At 47.1% G+C, this 15,091-nt stretch overlaps 1 non-coding gene across 1 annotated transcript; it reads right to left on the bottom strand.

Annotated features, from left to right (window-relative positions):
• Positions 1-2,502: 2,502 nt before the first annotated feature.
• LOC138459990 (U1 spliceosomal RNA) lies at positions 2,503-2,664 on the bottom strand. The gene has a single exon (XR_011262761.1). It is a non-coding gene; the product is annotated as a U1 spliceosomal RNA (small nuclear RNA).
• Between the last annotated feature and the right edge of the window lie 12,427 nt (positions 2,665-15,091).

A 15,091-nucleotide genomic window follows, 5' to 3' on the forward strand; every position in this document is an offset into this window, starting at 1 on the left:
TCAATGGTAGTTTTGAAATTCCTCGTATTGAATATTTAGAATCCATATTATTAAAGAAAAAGTCTAGACCTGCAGCATTTGATGAATTACAGAATTCGAAGAAAGAAGCTATGCAGCAACTTAAGAGTAGGGAAAAACATGCATGCCGTCATATGACGAACGCCGAAAAAGCGTTGTTATGTGACCAGAATAAACAGTCTGAGTCAGTTAAGAATATGGATAGGGCATTTTCACTTGGTATCCAGAAAATGTATCCTTCAAAAGACTTTCATGTGTCTGATGAGCTGATCGACAAACTTTTAAATGAGCGAAGGCCTAGTGCCACTGCGCCACCTCTGTATGTTCCTCTTCCTGCTGTTATTCCTCCTCCCGTCGCTCCTCCTGCTCCTCCTATTGCTCCTCTTAATGTTCCTCATTATCCAGCTGTTGTTCCTCCTCTTGTTGTTGCTCCCCCGCCTGCTCCTCCACCTTTGCCTGCTGTTACGGGCGTCCGGTGGGTTTGCCTGCTGCACCAGTGATAGCACCTCTATTTCCAAATGTACAAGGTTTGCCTACTCTCCCTCTTCCAAGTGGTTCTGCGCCGCTTGTAGTTGATCGGGGAGCGAGATCAAGAATTGTAACTCGTAATACTGTGTCTTCAGAGAGAAAGCATGAATTGACTGCATGGGCCAGACATTGCATGGAGAGGGGTGAACAAGCTGATGTTTTTGCCACACTCTATAACTTAGACAATTTTCCTGAGAAAAACGTTTTTATTGAAGGATTGGGAATTCATTTATGTATAATGTGGAACAGGCTAAATGATATAGATCTCCCACAAGGGTTAAGGGATCTGAATACTTTAGCATTTTCTAGAGATACTGCGGAGAAAGTACATGAGCACGTCGAGAGGGTTTTTGAGTATGGAAGGGAGTTGGAAAGGTTATGGAATGAAGATGTAGATGGTGATAGTTTGGACGCTATGTTAGTACAGAAACGGTTCTTTCCTTGTCGTAAATTGATAAATGAAGAAACACGAATTTGTACGAAAGATGCGGTTAGGTGGATTTCAGACATGTTGATAACTCCAGTTGAAGTATATTACACATATAGTCAGTATACGCCAGAAATGCAGAGGAAAGTGATACAGGTAATAGTAGAGTACCTGCAGGATGAATGTATAAAGAAAAAGATTTGTTGTCCCACAGAATTATTGAATATTTATAAGAGGGCTTTTTCGTTTGACACTTCTTCAGATGCTTTAGCGCTCGATCTAGCTCTGTTGTTTAGTAAGCGTTTGGAATTGCCTAAGTCTCAGTTGCCTATGAGAGAGGTTCCTCCGACATTTGTCCCAAAAGTTGAGATTCCAGCTGATCCTGCAACAGGTGCAGCTGCTCAAGATATTCCTGCACACTATGTGTCGCAGTTTGTTCACGTCCCGTTTTCAAGACAGGAAGTGAACACCATTAAACAATCTATTCCCGATATTAAGAAGAATAAAGAAATAGAGTCTGTTTTGCAATCATCAGTATTTACCTTCAGCAATATTGACTTGTTATTTCCTGTACTCCTGCCTATTGACATGTGGAAACAGATTAGGACTGTAGATGATGTACCAGGGTTCGGAGATACATGGGATAACATGGTTGGTCTAGACCAGGCTTGTCCAACCTTTTTGAATGTGGGGCCGAAGTATTAACTTTTTGTCACCCAGTGGGCCGGCGAGCCAAAAGTCAACAACCTCACCTAAAGCAGTATATTAAAAAGCGATATTGTGTGACCTTTGACACAATAGCATCACAGGCAGTGATAGCTATGCAGTCCCAAAGATAGCTTTTGGTGTCATGGGCAGTGATCAAAGGTTAGTTGCTTGTGATTTCTTTCAGTGTCTATGTGTTCATATTTTTCTGAAATGGTGGGGGCGACCGAGCGTAGCGAGGGAGCTACAAGGATCTAGGGAGGGTTTGCGGGGGCTTCCCCCCCAAGAATTTCTTTTTCAAATATGGGGTTAAAATGGTGCATTTTACAGCAGAAAAGGTGACCAAAAAGCCATAACTTTACAATCAGTTCTAAAGGGGAACATGAAAATTCCATATCACCAACAGCAGAAAAGAATATTTTACAACACAACACATTTTAATGATCAATGTGTCCACAGTGTAAGACAGCACTGTCACTGATGTAACACATTGTCATGCTGGTGTTGTACCCAAAATATGCCTCTGTAGCAACTTGTCTATGCTGGCTGTTCCCAATTTAGGCCAGCATTGTCCTGTACAAAGCATGATTGATGCTGCCTGAGCATGTACAGTGTGCCCAATACATATGGCAGCTTATCTCCTTAATACACATTACTCCTGTGGTGATAAAAGAAGCATAATTCAATTCAACAGATAAAATGTGGAAAAGCGATCACCCAAAGGTGAACCTAATTGAAGAAATGCAATGTGAGCACAATCTTAAAGTATGAAACCTAGCAGGCCTAGTGCACACTTTACCTTTTCTTTCTTTCCCCAATAAATCGGGGGGAGAGCGCAAACGCAGTCCCCCACTACCAGAAATAATGCAGTCGCGTATCCCGCATTTGGGGACATAGCAGGGGTCAGCAAATCCGATGTGCAATGGGTAAGCCTCACCCTGGGAGATCTGCCCTTGAGATCAGATTCTCCCCTGCCAGCTAAGTATGAGTTGCATGCAAGAGGGCAGGGGTTGGGCCAGTTCTGGAAGCCCCGCTAAGCGAGGGTGAGAAGGCAGGCCCTGACCCAGCCCTGCCCCCCCCCCCGGAAGCTCTGAGCGTCTGCAGAGCTGCCTGTCCCGTGTGCAGGGGGAAGCTCCGGCAGGCAGAGCCCAGCAGAAGAGCAGATTGTAGCAGTTCCTTTCTCTTATCAGGCCCTGCTCGGCCCGAGATTTGTATAAATCGCAGGATGGTTCGAGCAGGCCTGTTGCAGTCTGCCCACTGGCCTGTCGGCCCCACACGGGCCCATGGCGCTCCTGAGCAGAGCTGCTCAGCGCTGGGCCCATTGACACCATCATAATCATCCTGGCCCTCGACGCTCCACCACCACTGAATCTCAGAGTTCTGCTCAATGACAATGCTGAAGCTTTGACATCTTTGCCGTAACCATATGCCGTGTTGTGTCAGCCGAGCCTGCACCGCGCCAAAGGCACGTATTGCTTGTCCGGGCCCAGAGGTCACCGAGTCTTCCAGTGCCATCCACTTGGCATGGCCTACTGTTCCCAGCGTTTTCTACCCGCAAATCAGCAACGCTGCCAAACAGAACTGCATCATTGGGGCCCATGGCTGCTGCTCTCCGACTTGACCCCAGCCCAGCGCAAAGGCACCCATGCTCCTGGTCTGATGCTGAAAAGCCTGGCTCTGCTGAGATCCAAAAGACAAGAACTAAGGTATTTTGGGAACATAGTACTATTGTTTTTGTGTTGCAACCGTATCAGCTCACACCTCTCCTGAAGGGTATAGGCTGCCCTCAGACTGCGCTACCAAAAGAGTGAAAATAAGTTATACCTGTTGTGCTTGCCTGTTTTACTTTTATGATTGGGATCACTGCTGCATGGGTTTTAAGCACATTATAAATAACCTATCATATCATACATCACAGCAAGGTGTAGGACTGAATTGGCAAAGGGACATGTCAAGCTCCCACCCCACCCCCCAAGTGGATCTGAATAAAATACGTGCAGCCTTCATAAGCAACTTACAGAAACATTGGCAGGTGGTCCACTGAGGCGCATTTGCAGGTTGCAGTGTGTTACTAGGGTAACATATTGTGCGCTAGCCCTTGGTGTTCCTTTTCCCCGCCGCTCGTGCTTTGAGTCGGGGCAGCATTCTTCCTCTGCGTTTTGGTCAAAAAATGTGTTGGTCACATTGTTATTCTTATTCAGATCTCTGTTATGAACTGTGCCTAATGTTTTCAGCTCTGTGTCGTCCTGCTTCCAATTGTGCCTGAGCTGATACAGAAAATGGCATTTGTTCCGCATGCGTGTGTTTATACATTTTTCCCCCATCTGCCATAGTTAAGTGTAGTTTGCTGCTCAACCGTAGTATGTCCAAAAGGGTAGGGTCTTTCAGTCACCCTTTGTGCTGGCTCAGGCACCAGAGAACTCGATGGGGTATGCCCGCCGTGCAACTGGTGTTCCAGTGAGGTTTCAGCTTGCTGTGTACACACGGTATTCCCTTTTCTTCTTTTCAGATGGCTATGCGCTTTAAAATGTGGTTGTCGTATAATTTACGACCTGCCGTGTCGAGGGGTCACGCCTGCTTTCCCTCTGCTGTTCCAACACACAATGCTCCTGGTGGCATCAATTCTTTGCAGTTTCTGCCTGTGGCTGCTTATCTCCCAATGTGTTGTGGCCCCATGTGTTCCTGCTTCCAAATGAAGCCCACGTTGATTTTAGGAAGGCTCTGGAGCGTTTCAGCAGTGGTACAGAGAGGTGTCAGAGGGGTTGGGTAAAGTCAGTCATCTACGCGGGCCCTCCAGGCTGCCATGGTTTCCTCACCCCCTCTGGCCTTATGAGATTCCATTTCCCTTTTCTGCAGGCGCCAGTATGCTGGTGCTCCTTTTGCAGCATCCCTGGTCGCAGCTGGCAGAAGCGCCCAGCGTTTTGATGTGCCAGCCGGGTTGACAAATGTGTTTATTTCTGCAATGTTTGTCGGATATCCGACAAACATTGCATAAATAAACAAATTAACACGTCGTGGCTGAGGACTGTATCTACCTCTGTTGACCCCATGGGGGTTACAGTTTTACACACAGGCACATTTTTTTTTTTAATTTTTTTTTTTTACTCAACAGTTGTTCAACATACGGCGTCGCGGGCCACATAAAATGGCTTGCAGGGCCGCATTGTGGCCCGCGGGCCGTATGTTGGACAACCCTGGTCTAGACAGAGGAAGGCCAGCTGGCGAGAGACCACCACAGGTAATACTAACTTTGCCTGATAGAATAGTTATGAAACTGAAAGCTATAATTCCTGAAAGAAGGATTATTTGGGCAAGCTTACTGCCTGTATCCAAGGAAAGTCTGAGGGTGCTACCAAGTTCTTCAATCGGTTCGAACAAGTATTTTCAGGTTTCAGTGGACAAGATTTGAGCACAGAGTCTGGGAAACGACTATTCGTGGACAAATTTGTGCGTGGATTGCTGCCTGACATCCTTTCGCAAATGATGTCCTCCGAGAGCGCTTGGCAAGCCAAGTCTCAATCAGAAGTATTGCATATGGCTCGGTACTATGAGAATCGTGTCAATAACGAAAAAGAAAGAGTTGAAAAGAGAAAAGGAGACTTAAAAACAAAAGTTCTATTGCAGCAAATTGTTAGGGGCCCTAGAGGGGGTAACTCGCAATTCAGGGGACAATGGTCCTCATTACACGGATGGCGGAGAACCATGGCGCTATTAGCGCCATGGTTCATGCCGGTAAAATACCAGCACCTCCTTGGCGGAAAGGGGAATTACCGCCCCATTCCAAGGTTGGCTGGGCGGTAATTCCCCCTTCCACCATTGCCCTTCCCCATTCCCATTTTTGCCCCATAGGGTATAATGGGAATGGGGAAGGCGCTAATTACGGTACCGCAAATTGCGGTACCGTAATTAGCTCCTTGGGTCCCTTTGCGGGTTGGTTTTTAAAGCAGGCGTTAAATCCCCCAACCCGCAAAGGGACCTCGTAGTAAGGCGGTAAGGATTTACCGGTACCGGTATTTTACCGGTACCGGTAAATCCTTACCGCCATCCGTGTAATGAGGCCCAATATGTTCCACAGGGAAATGCGTCATTGGGTCCTGTAAACATAAACCAGTGTGCTTATTGTAGACAAGAGGGTCATTGGCGTGCACAATGCCCGATCCTCCAGCAGAGGTCGAATAACGCATTTAGTAATATGGGTAGACGATCCAGAGGCCGCCCTGGGGCAGGGGGTCCTGGTAGAAGTCAGTTTTCACAGGATTCACAGCAACCTTTTTCACAGGATAATCAGGCATCAAGTGTGGATAATAGAAACATTTTTGATCATCCTTCTGTTGCTTACCTCTCTGAAGAACTTCCGTTCGACGACATTCTGTTTCGCTAGGATTGCCCGAAGCAGGGTTTGGAACCAACGCCTATTCCCGTTAATCAGAAAGGTCCCTACGTTGAGATGATAGTGGGAAATAGGAAACATCTATTCTTGATAGATACAGGGGCACAGAAGTGTTCCATTGACCATTCACGGGTTCCAAACATTCCACTGTCAGGCCAAACCAATGTTTCTGCAGGATTTTCTTCGCCGGTACCGATTACTTTGGGTCCATTTACGGACCACTGTCCATTCCTTTTGAATATGAATTGCGTAGAGAACTAGTTGGGGTTGAATCTGTTGAAGTAATTAAATGCGGTAATTCATTGTTCTTCTGATGGAGTGCGTTTGATGATTTCACCACAGCAACTTTCTGTCTCTCAATTCTTGACCCGACCTTTGCTGCCGGAATTCAGCGATGTTCCGTAGTGTTTGTGGGCAATTGATGATAATGATGTCGGTGTTTTGCAAAATGAGCCCGTTAATATTATTTTGAAACATGGAGTAAAGTGGCCACGTATTCCCCAGTATAAGATCTCGGTCGATGGTGAGCAAGCTTTGAAATGCATAGTCTCCGATTTTGTGCATAGAGGGGTGATTGAGGAAATTGCAGGTAGTTTGTGCAACAGTCCAATTTTGCCCGTGTACAAGAAAGGTGATAATGCAATTCCTTTCCGTTTCATTATTGATTTACGTGCCATCAATAAGATCGTTGCTCCACAATTTCCTATTGTACCCGATGTGACCACTATACTAACTATGATTCCGGCTTCAGCTACTCACTTTAGTGTTGTGGATCTAAATAACGCCTTCTTTAGTATTCCAATACACAAAGACAGCAGATACTTGTTCGCGTTCACCTTAGGGGGACACTTGTTTACCTTTACCCGTGCACTGCAAGGTTACACAGAGAGTCCTAGCATTTACAGTAGGGCTTTGAAAGAGCAGCTCGACACACTCGAGTTGCCCACCACTTGTATACTGCTTTAGTATGTCGACGATCTACTCTTAGCTGCTGACTCAGAGAGTGCCTGTAGGGTGGGCACCGTGTTGTTGCTTATCCACTTAGCACGACATGGACACAAAGCTTCCCTTAAAAAGTTTCAATATTGTCGACAGGAGGTCACGTATTTAGGCTATCTCCTGTCAAAGGAGGGAAGAAGGTTGACGCCTGAACGGATAAAAATCATTTCTAGCATGTCTGTCCCAAATACACAGAAGGAAGTCAGAGCCTTGATAGGAATGGCTGTGTACTGTAGGCAGTGGATCCCGAACTTCTCCTTAGTGATTAAACCAATGTTGGCTTTGACGAAGAAGGGCATTTCTTCGCCATTGCCGTGGAACTTGGAACACCAGCAAGCATTTGATTTGCTCAAGATTGCATTGTGCTCGGCACCAGTTTTGGGCACACCAAACTATGAAAAGGCCTTTGTGTTGTATGTGCATGAACGTGATGGATGTGCTTTGGCTGTATTAACGCAGGAACATGGAGAGAAGAATAGGCCGTGTGGCTACTTTTCTTCTGCCCTTGATCCTGTTGCATGCGCTTTGCCAAGATGTTTGAGAGCTGTCGCTGCTGCATCCGTAAAACAGAGTGAGGGAATGGTCCTAGGCCATGCTTTAACCCTGATGGTACCTCACTCTGTAGATGTTCTATTAAACAGAACACAAACGCAACATCTCACCTCCGCACGATTAACGAGATACGATCTTGATCTTGTTTGCACCACATATTAAAATTCAGAGATGTTGTGTTCTCAATCCGGCTGAACTTTTACCTTTCCCGCAAGGTACTGCTTGCAGTGACGAAGAGTCGCATGACTGCCTTTACACTACAGAGCAAGAGACGAAAGGCAGAATCAATCTAAAAGATACTCCTTTGAACAATCCGCAAGGGGAGCTGTTTTGCAATGGCTCCTGCTTCAAACTCCTGGATGGTACATCCACAGCTGCTTATGCAATCACCACATTGAGCACGGTCGTGGAGACCAAAAGAATCACGCATAACTCCGTGCAGGCCGCAGAGATTATAGCATTGACCCGAGCTTGCGAACTTTCCGAAGGGCTTACCGTAAATATATATACCGACAGTCAGTATGCCTTTGGGGTGGTTCACAACTTCGGCAGACTTTGGGAAGAACGAGGTTTCTTGACCTCACATGGCACTAAAATCCAGTATGGCTCCTTGATAGTACGGTTACTTTCAGCGCTTGCACTCCCTATTCAGCTAGCAATTATGAAATGCACAGCACATCAGAAGATTATAGATAATGTAGGAAAAGGGAATGCTTTCGCTGACCAGATAGCCAAACAGACTGCCACTGATCTCTCTTCAGAAATGTATACTTCAAGGGAAGCCACAAATGCCTGTACTTTGAATAAGGGTATTGAATCTGTGAAAAATATTCAAGCTGATGCCACGTTAGAGGAATCTAAGAAATGGGCTGAGGGTTTGGCAAAATTGGATGATGATGGGTGTTGGGTGGACAACATGGAAGGGAAATGGTTACTGCCTGATGCATACGTTATTATGATGGTTGTTATGGCTCATGCTCCCACCCATATTTGTGCACAAAAGGTCACCAAAATGTTGCAAAATGTGTGGGTAAATGACAAGTTCTCTAAGGTAGCTGAGCGCTTTGTTCAAGGGTGTATGATTTGTCTGCAGCATAATGTGGGGAAGGGCCCATCGACTCCTAGGCGTAGTTTTGGCCCACCTTCTGTCCCCTTTGAGGTAATACACTTCGATTTCATTGAAAAGGAGCGTTGTAGTAACTACAAATACGTACTAGTGGTTATCTGTGCTTTTAGTAAATGGGTTGAAGCCTCTCCTGTCAAAGATGTCACAGCTATGACAACTGCAAAGACCATGCTGAAGGAATATTTTCCTAGGTTTGGTTTGCCAAGAGTCATCTTGTCGGACAATGGTCCACATTTTATCGCTGCTGTAATTCTGCAGATATGCGCGGGATTACAGATCGATAAACGGTTCCATTCAGCTCGACACGCACAGAGTGCTGGATTAGTAGAAAGACACAACGGCATCATCAAGAACAAGCTCGCTAAGACGTGTGCCGGCACCAAACTGAAATGGCCGGACGCCTTACCGATCGTGTTATTGTCTATGAGAACAACCCCTCAAACAAAGACTGGGCTCTCTCCATTTGAGGTGGTCATGGGTAGGCCAGCCAACATCTGGAACTTACCGAAGCCCCGTTCTCTATGCGAAGTTGAAATGTACTTCTTTCTTACTACTGTGGACAGTTAACTGAAAATCTGTATTTGATTTATCACCAGGTGTGAAAGGCTTTACCTGTAAAATACGAGGGCCCGGGCCACAGCATACGGCCGGGAGACTGGGTCCTGACCAAGTCGTTTGAACGATCTTCTTGCCTCGCACCTCGTTGGCGGAGCCCGCATCAAGTTCCTCTGGTCACACAGACAGCAGTGTGAGTGGCGGGCAGGAAGCATTGGATCCACGCATCTCATATCAAGAGGATTCCTTTCCCTTTGCCACACGCTACAGAAGACACAGAACCCCTCACCAATACCGTAACCATTGATCTTTTGTCATCAAACTGCATCGAGAGTGCGTCGGAGACTCTCCCTGAGCCCGTGGGGCCTGGGGAAACAACCACTTCATCTCCACACTCTCCAACAGTTCAATTTTCAAGAGTTGTTTCGAATCTTGTGTCAGATCCTGCTTTGAGCTTGCTGCTTCCATCAGGAAGTAACGACACGTTCACAGATCATTCAGTACCAGGGATCACAAGGTACGATCTGCATCCGAGGAAGTAGACTTACTTCACGGTTTAGCTGTGCCATCAAGGAAAATCATGGAAGGGCTTGTCTCTTTGGCTCGATCTTTTGTACATAAGGGGATTCATTTGGCTAGGGTTTGTGAAAGGACTAAGAAGACGCTCGATCTGGAGATCGCCAGCAAATAACTTTGGTGCAATCGTTTGAAGAAACAATGCCTGCAACTGCTCCCACTCGTACGGAACAGATAAGAGACTGTGTGACCGGCCGTGAAAATGAACAATCGAATGTGTGGGCCCCGAACACGTATTGTTGTCTTGTGATAATGTTAACTGGTTTTACAATAGTCATTGCCTTAGGTTTTTGGTATCTGGAAGAAGTACATCTGCTTGAAAATGTGTTACCTACTGAAAATGTACCCACTGTTTCTACGCCTTAGAGACTCTCAGCACAGACAGAGTTACCATAACAATACTCTATTACTCATTATGAATGCTACACATGCCATTTTTAATAAGTCCAATTGCTGGGTCTGTTCGCATTTACCACAACATGGGGATAAGGGGCTGGGTTGGTATATTCATCCTCTACCTTTGACAACTGCATGCTATGCTTCTTTGAGGGCACTATTCTTTGGCCGAGGTAACAATAGCATCTCAGGGAACTTTGATGGAACTAACTTGAACGATTTTGAGAAACGTGTTCTAACGCCCCTGGGATGCTCACTCTTTGCGAATAGGAGCAAGCCTAATATTGCTTCTATTAGGCCTTCTGATAGACTGTCCCGTCCTTTTCAATCTTTGATCTCTTTCAAGATGGCTCCTATAGGCAATAGGGATGCCACGCCACCTTCTTACACTGTTAACCACAGCCCCAATTCAGTTTCTTTCTGCATACAGAGGAATGGTACTCAGTCAATGGGTGATTTTGAGGGTTGCGCCAACGTTACGAATTTAACTAGTGAGGACAGACCTTTGTATGTAGGCGAACCTGTCTACTTTGTTTGCGGTAATGTAGCATTTCCATAGTTGCCCAAGGATTGGCAGGGAACTTGTTATTTAGGGATTCTGTTACCCGGGGTATTCCTTGCTAGTACTGTAGAAGTTTCAAAGGCTTGTCCACGGCGGGATGAGAATGGCGATACTGCAGCACAAGTTCTGGGTGATGTAGCTAAATCCGTTGTGCCATTTTGGGGGCACACACTGAACTCTGAAGATATCAGAAGACTAGCGAGAGTACTGGAGAGGACCATCAACCGGACCACTGACATACTCTATAACACGACTTTAGAACAAAAAGCAATAAGGTTAGTGGCACTTCAGAACCGGATGGCATTAGATGTCATCCTGGCTGAGCGTGGTGGGGTATGTAAATTAGTGGGGTCCGCTTGCTGTGTTTTCGCGCCAGATTCCTCCCCAACGATTTTCAGAGCAATACAAAATCTGCACGTCCTTAGTTCAGAAGTGCATGTTCCCGAGGGAAACTGGGATCTTAGCGCCTGGTTCTGGGACTTTTTGCAATCTTGGGGATGGAAGCTACTTTCGGTCTTACTGATTATTTTAGGTATTCTGTTGTTTCCTTGTTGTTGTATACAATGTCTTCCTGGTATGTGTTCGATGTTAGGAAGATGTTGTGCACAAGCGATAGGTACATTAGGGCACAAGGTATACCCCCCAGAGAAAATATCTAATGAATTTGTGCTGAAGGAAATCTCAGTATCCAACCTCATGGCAATTGATATCTCCGATAGTGATTCAGGATGTATGGACATTGAGACATGGAGTCATTCGTAAAGTGACTAGAAGTAGTTTAGCGCTTGGCTTAGGCCAAAAGGAGGGTTTGTTAAATGGGATATCATATCATGCCTCCTTTATTGTATATATTGGCCTAAACCCAGTCGCTCTGCGAAGAAAACCGCGTTTCAAAGCTTCGATCTTAGATCGACTTAGCCGCCATTTTAGGTCCATCCGCCATTTTGATTTCTATTCTAAAGTAGTTCTGTTTTCTAAAATGGTGGACAGTGTTTCCCGCTTGTAACTGAGCCGTCCTGCACTTTGTTTGTTAGTTAATGTGTAAACTGTCCGTTGGCCGAATGTTTGGGTTGAGTAAAGAGACCTTGTCCCATGCCTGACTTGTAGACAGAGGATTACCTGCGCCAACAAGTCTGATCCATGGACATACATCAACCACAATGTAGTGCCAATACTGAACATGGACACTGGCTGAACTACATTGTATAGGACATGTGTTAAGGCTTATTGTTAAATCCGAGAATACACTGTTGCCATTGTGACTTGTTGACATGTAAACTGAAGATGATCCACATGCATATAGTTGGACAAACCAGATGTGAACTCGGCACGAACCCTAGACCGAGTATCATTAACCTGTAGAGGGGCTGGACATTATGATTGGAAATGTATAAAATGCACAACTGTTTAGACGTCCAGTACCTCTCACTTCTCACACCGAAAGGGCTGGTATTCGCTGTGATGTACTGAGGGCCAGATAGCTATCTGATACTTTGTTTCTTTGTAAACTGTACAGTCTTAGAATAAAGATCTGTGAATCTTTTTAAGCCTGTGTTTGGTGTATTTCCTTTTGGGGTACTCAGCCTCGATATTTCCTTTTGCTTTTACACGATCCATGCAGGTATCCATCCAAACTAATGAATGGTTCCATGTGTGACACAAGTTTCCATTCTCAGCGGGCGGGCCTGTGCTTTATATCAAATCACAGCACATTAGTGCTGACTAGCACCTCATTGCTCTCTCAGCTGTGAGGCCGTGGCTTGAATGGGCATGCATGATGACCTACCTCACTCCCCTCTTTTGAGCAGATTTTGGGTCTTCAACATTCCGTCATAAAAAATGGTCATTCTGATATCCTGCACCTTTTGGACATGGACACCATTTTGGATGAATTTGTCAGACAGCAAATGGACGTGAAAGCTTATTTGCATGGAAAGATTGCGTGCAACAGCGGCCATTTCGATAAACTGTGTTTTTCACTCAGACTGCTTTGTTTGTACTCGTCTCCTGATTGAAACGCAGTGCATTATGTTTCACTCGTTTACACACCTTACAACAGAATTCCATGTTTTAAACCAACGATTTTAGGGTGTTTACAAATGGTGCACTTTTGCAGCGTTAGAGACGAGGATTCGGTAAATGCAAACTAAAAATAGTCGCTCCCGTACAGAAAACCAAAACTCGGCACCCATGGCCAGCTCCCCCAAGCACCGGCAGCTTCACCAGCTCTGTATAGACTGCAAGGCAGAACTACACTGCCTGCACTACCAGCTCTCCCTAGACTGCTGACTCTGACCTGCACTTACTCTTCCTACACTGCCTGCTCTGCGTATTCTGGCCTGTACTACCAGCTCTCCCTAGACTGCTGACTCTGACCTGCACTACCAGCTCTCCCTACACTGCCTGCTCTGCTGACTCTGACCTGCACTACCAGCTCTCCCTACACTGCCTGCTCTGCTGACTCTGACCTGCACTACCAGCTCTCCCTACACTGCCTGCTCTGCTTACTCTGACCTGCACTACCAGCTCTTCCTACACTGCCTGCTCTGCGTATTCTGGCCTGTACTACCAGCTCTCCCTAGACTGCTGACTCTGACCTGCACTACCAGCTCTCCCTACACTGCCTGCTCTGCTGACTCTGACCTGCACTACCAGCTCTCCCTACACTGCTGACTCTAACCTGCACTACCAGCTCTCCCTACACTGCCTGCTCTGCTGACTCTGACCTGCACTACCAGCTCTCCCTACACTGCCCTCTCTGCGTACTCTGGCCTGCACTACCAGCTCTCCTTACACTGCCTGCTCTGCTGACTCTGACCTGCACTACCAGCTCTCCCTAGACTGCTTACTTTGGCCTGCACTACCAGCTCTCCCTACACTGCTGACTCTGACCTGCACTGCTAGCTCTCCCTAGACTGCCTGCTCTGCTTACTCTGGCCTGTACTACCAGCTCTCCCTAGACTGCTTACTCTGGCCTGCACTACCAGCTCTCCCTACACTGCTGACTCTGATCTCAAATACCAGCTTTCCCTACACTGCCTGCTCTGCTTACTCTGGCCTGCACTACCATCTCTCCCTAGAATGCTTACTCTGGCCTGTACTACCAGCTCTCCCTACACTGCCTGCTATGCGTACGCAGGCCTGTACTACCAGCTCTCCTTAGACTGCTTAACTGGGCCTGCACTCCCAGCTCTCCCTACCCTGCCTGCTCTGCTTACTCTGGCCTGTACTACCAGATATCCATACACTGCTGACTCTGACCTGCACTACCAGCTCTCCCTACACTGCCTGCTCTGCTTACTCTGCCTGCACTAACAGCCCTCCCTACACTGCTTACTCTGGCCTGCACTAACAGTGCTCCCTATACCATCTGCACTGACAACTCCACCTGTTTTGTCAGCTATTCCCTGCACTTCCACAGCTTCCCTGCACTACCACAGCTCCTGCATATTCTTGCCAGCATTTTCCACATGCTCCTCTCAGCTTCCAGCTCTCCCTGCACTCCCAGCTTAATCGACACTGAGAGTGCAGTGTTGACTCTCCCAACACTGCCTAGAATGGCAGCAGGGCTTGCTGCACTCCCTGCACTGCACTCACTGTCAGTCAGTGCCACCTGTGTGTCCAGCTCTTCCTGCACTCCCAGCTTACCCGGCACTGAGGTTCCCACCAGCAGTGTCAACTCTCCCAACACTGCCTGGAATGTCAGCAGGGCTTGCTGCTCTGCCTGCACTGCACTCACTGTCAGTCAGTGCCACCTGTGCTTCCTGCGCTCCTATCTTACCTGGCACTGAGAGTTCCCACCAGCAGTCTCAACACTCCCAACACTGCCTGGAATGGCAGCAGGGCTTGCTGCACTCCGTACACTGCAATCACTGTCAGTCAGTGCCACCTGCGCTTCCAGCTCTTCCTGCACTCCCAGCTTACCCGGCACTGAGGTTCCCACCAGCAGTGTCAACTCTCCCAACACTGCCTGGAATGTCAGCAGGGCTTGCTGCACTGCCTGCACTGCACTCACTGTCAGTCAGTGCCACCTGTGCTTCCTGCGCTCCCAGCTTTTGGCACTGAGAGTTCCCACCAGCAGTCTCAACACTCCCAACACTGCCTGGAATGGCAGCAGGACTTGCTGCACTCCCTACACTGCACTCACTGTCAGTCAGTGCCACCTGAGCTTCCAGCTCTCCCTGCACTCCCAGCTTACCCAACACTGAGAGTTACCACCCGCAGTGTCAGCATTCCCAACACTGCCTGGAGTGGCAG

The sequence above is a fragment of the Ambystoma mexicanum genome, chromosome 4p (assembly GCF_040938575.1).
Source record: "Ambystoma mexicanum isolate Mex_15411 chromosome 4p, UKY_AmexF1_1, whole genome shotgun sequence".
In the NCBI taxonomy this organism is placed as follows: domain Eukaryota; kingdom Metazoa; phylum Chordata; class Amphibia; order Caudata; family Ambystomatidae; genus Ambystoma; species Ambystoma mexicanum.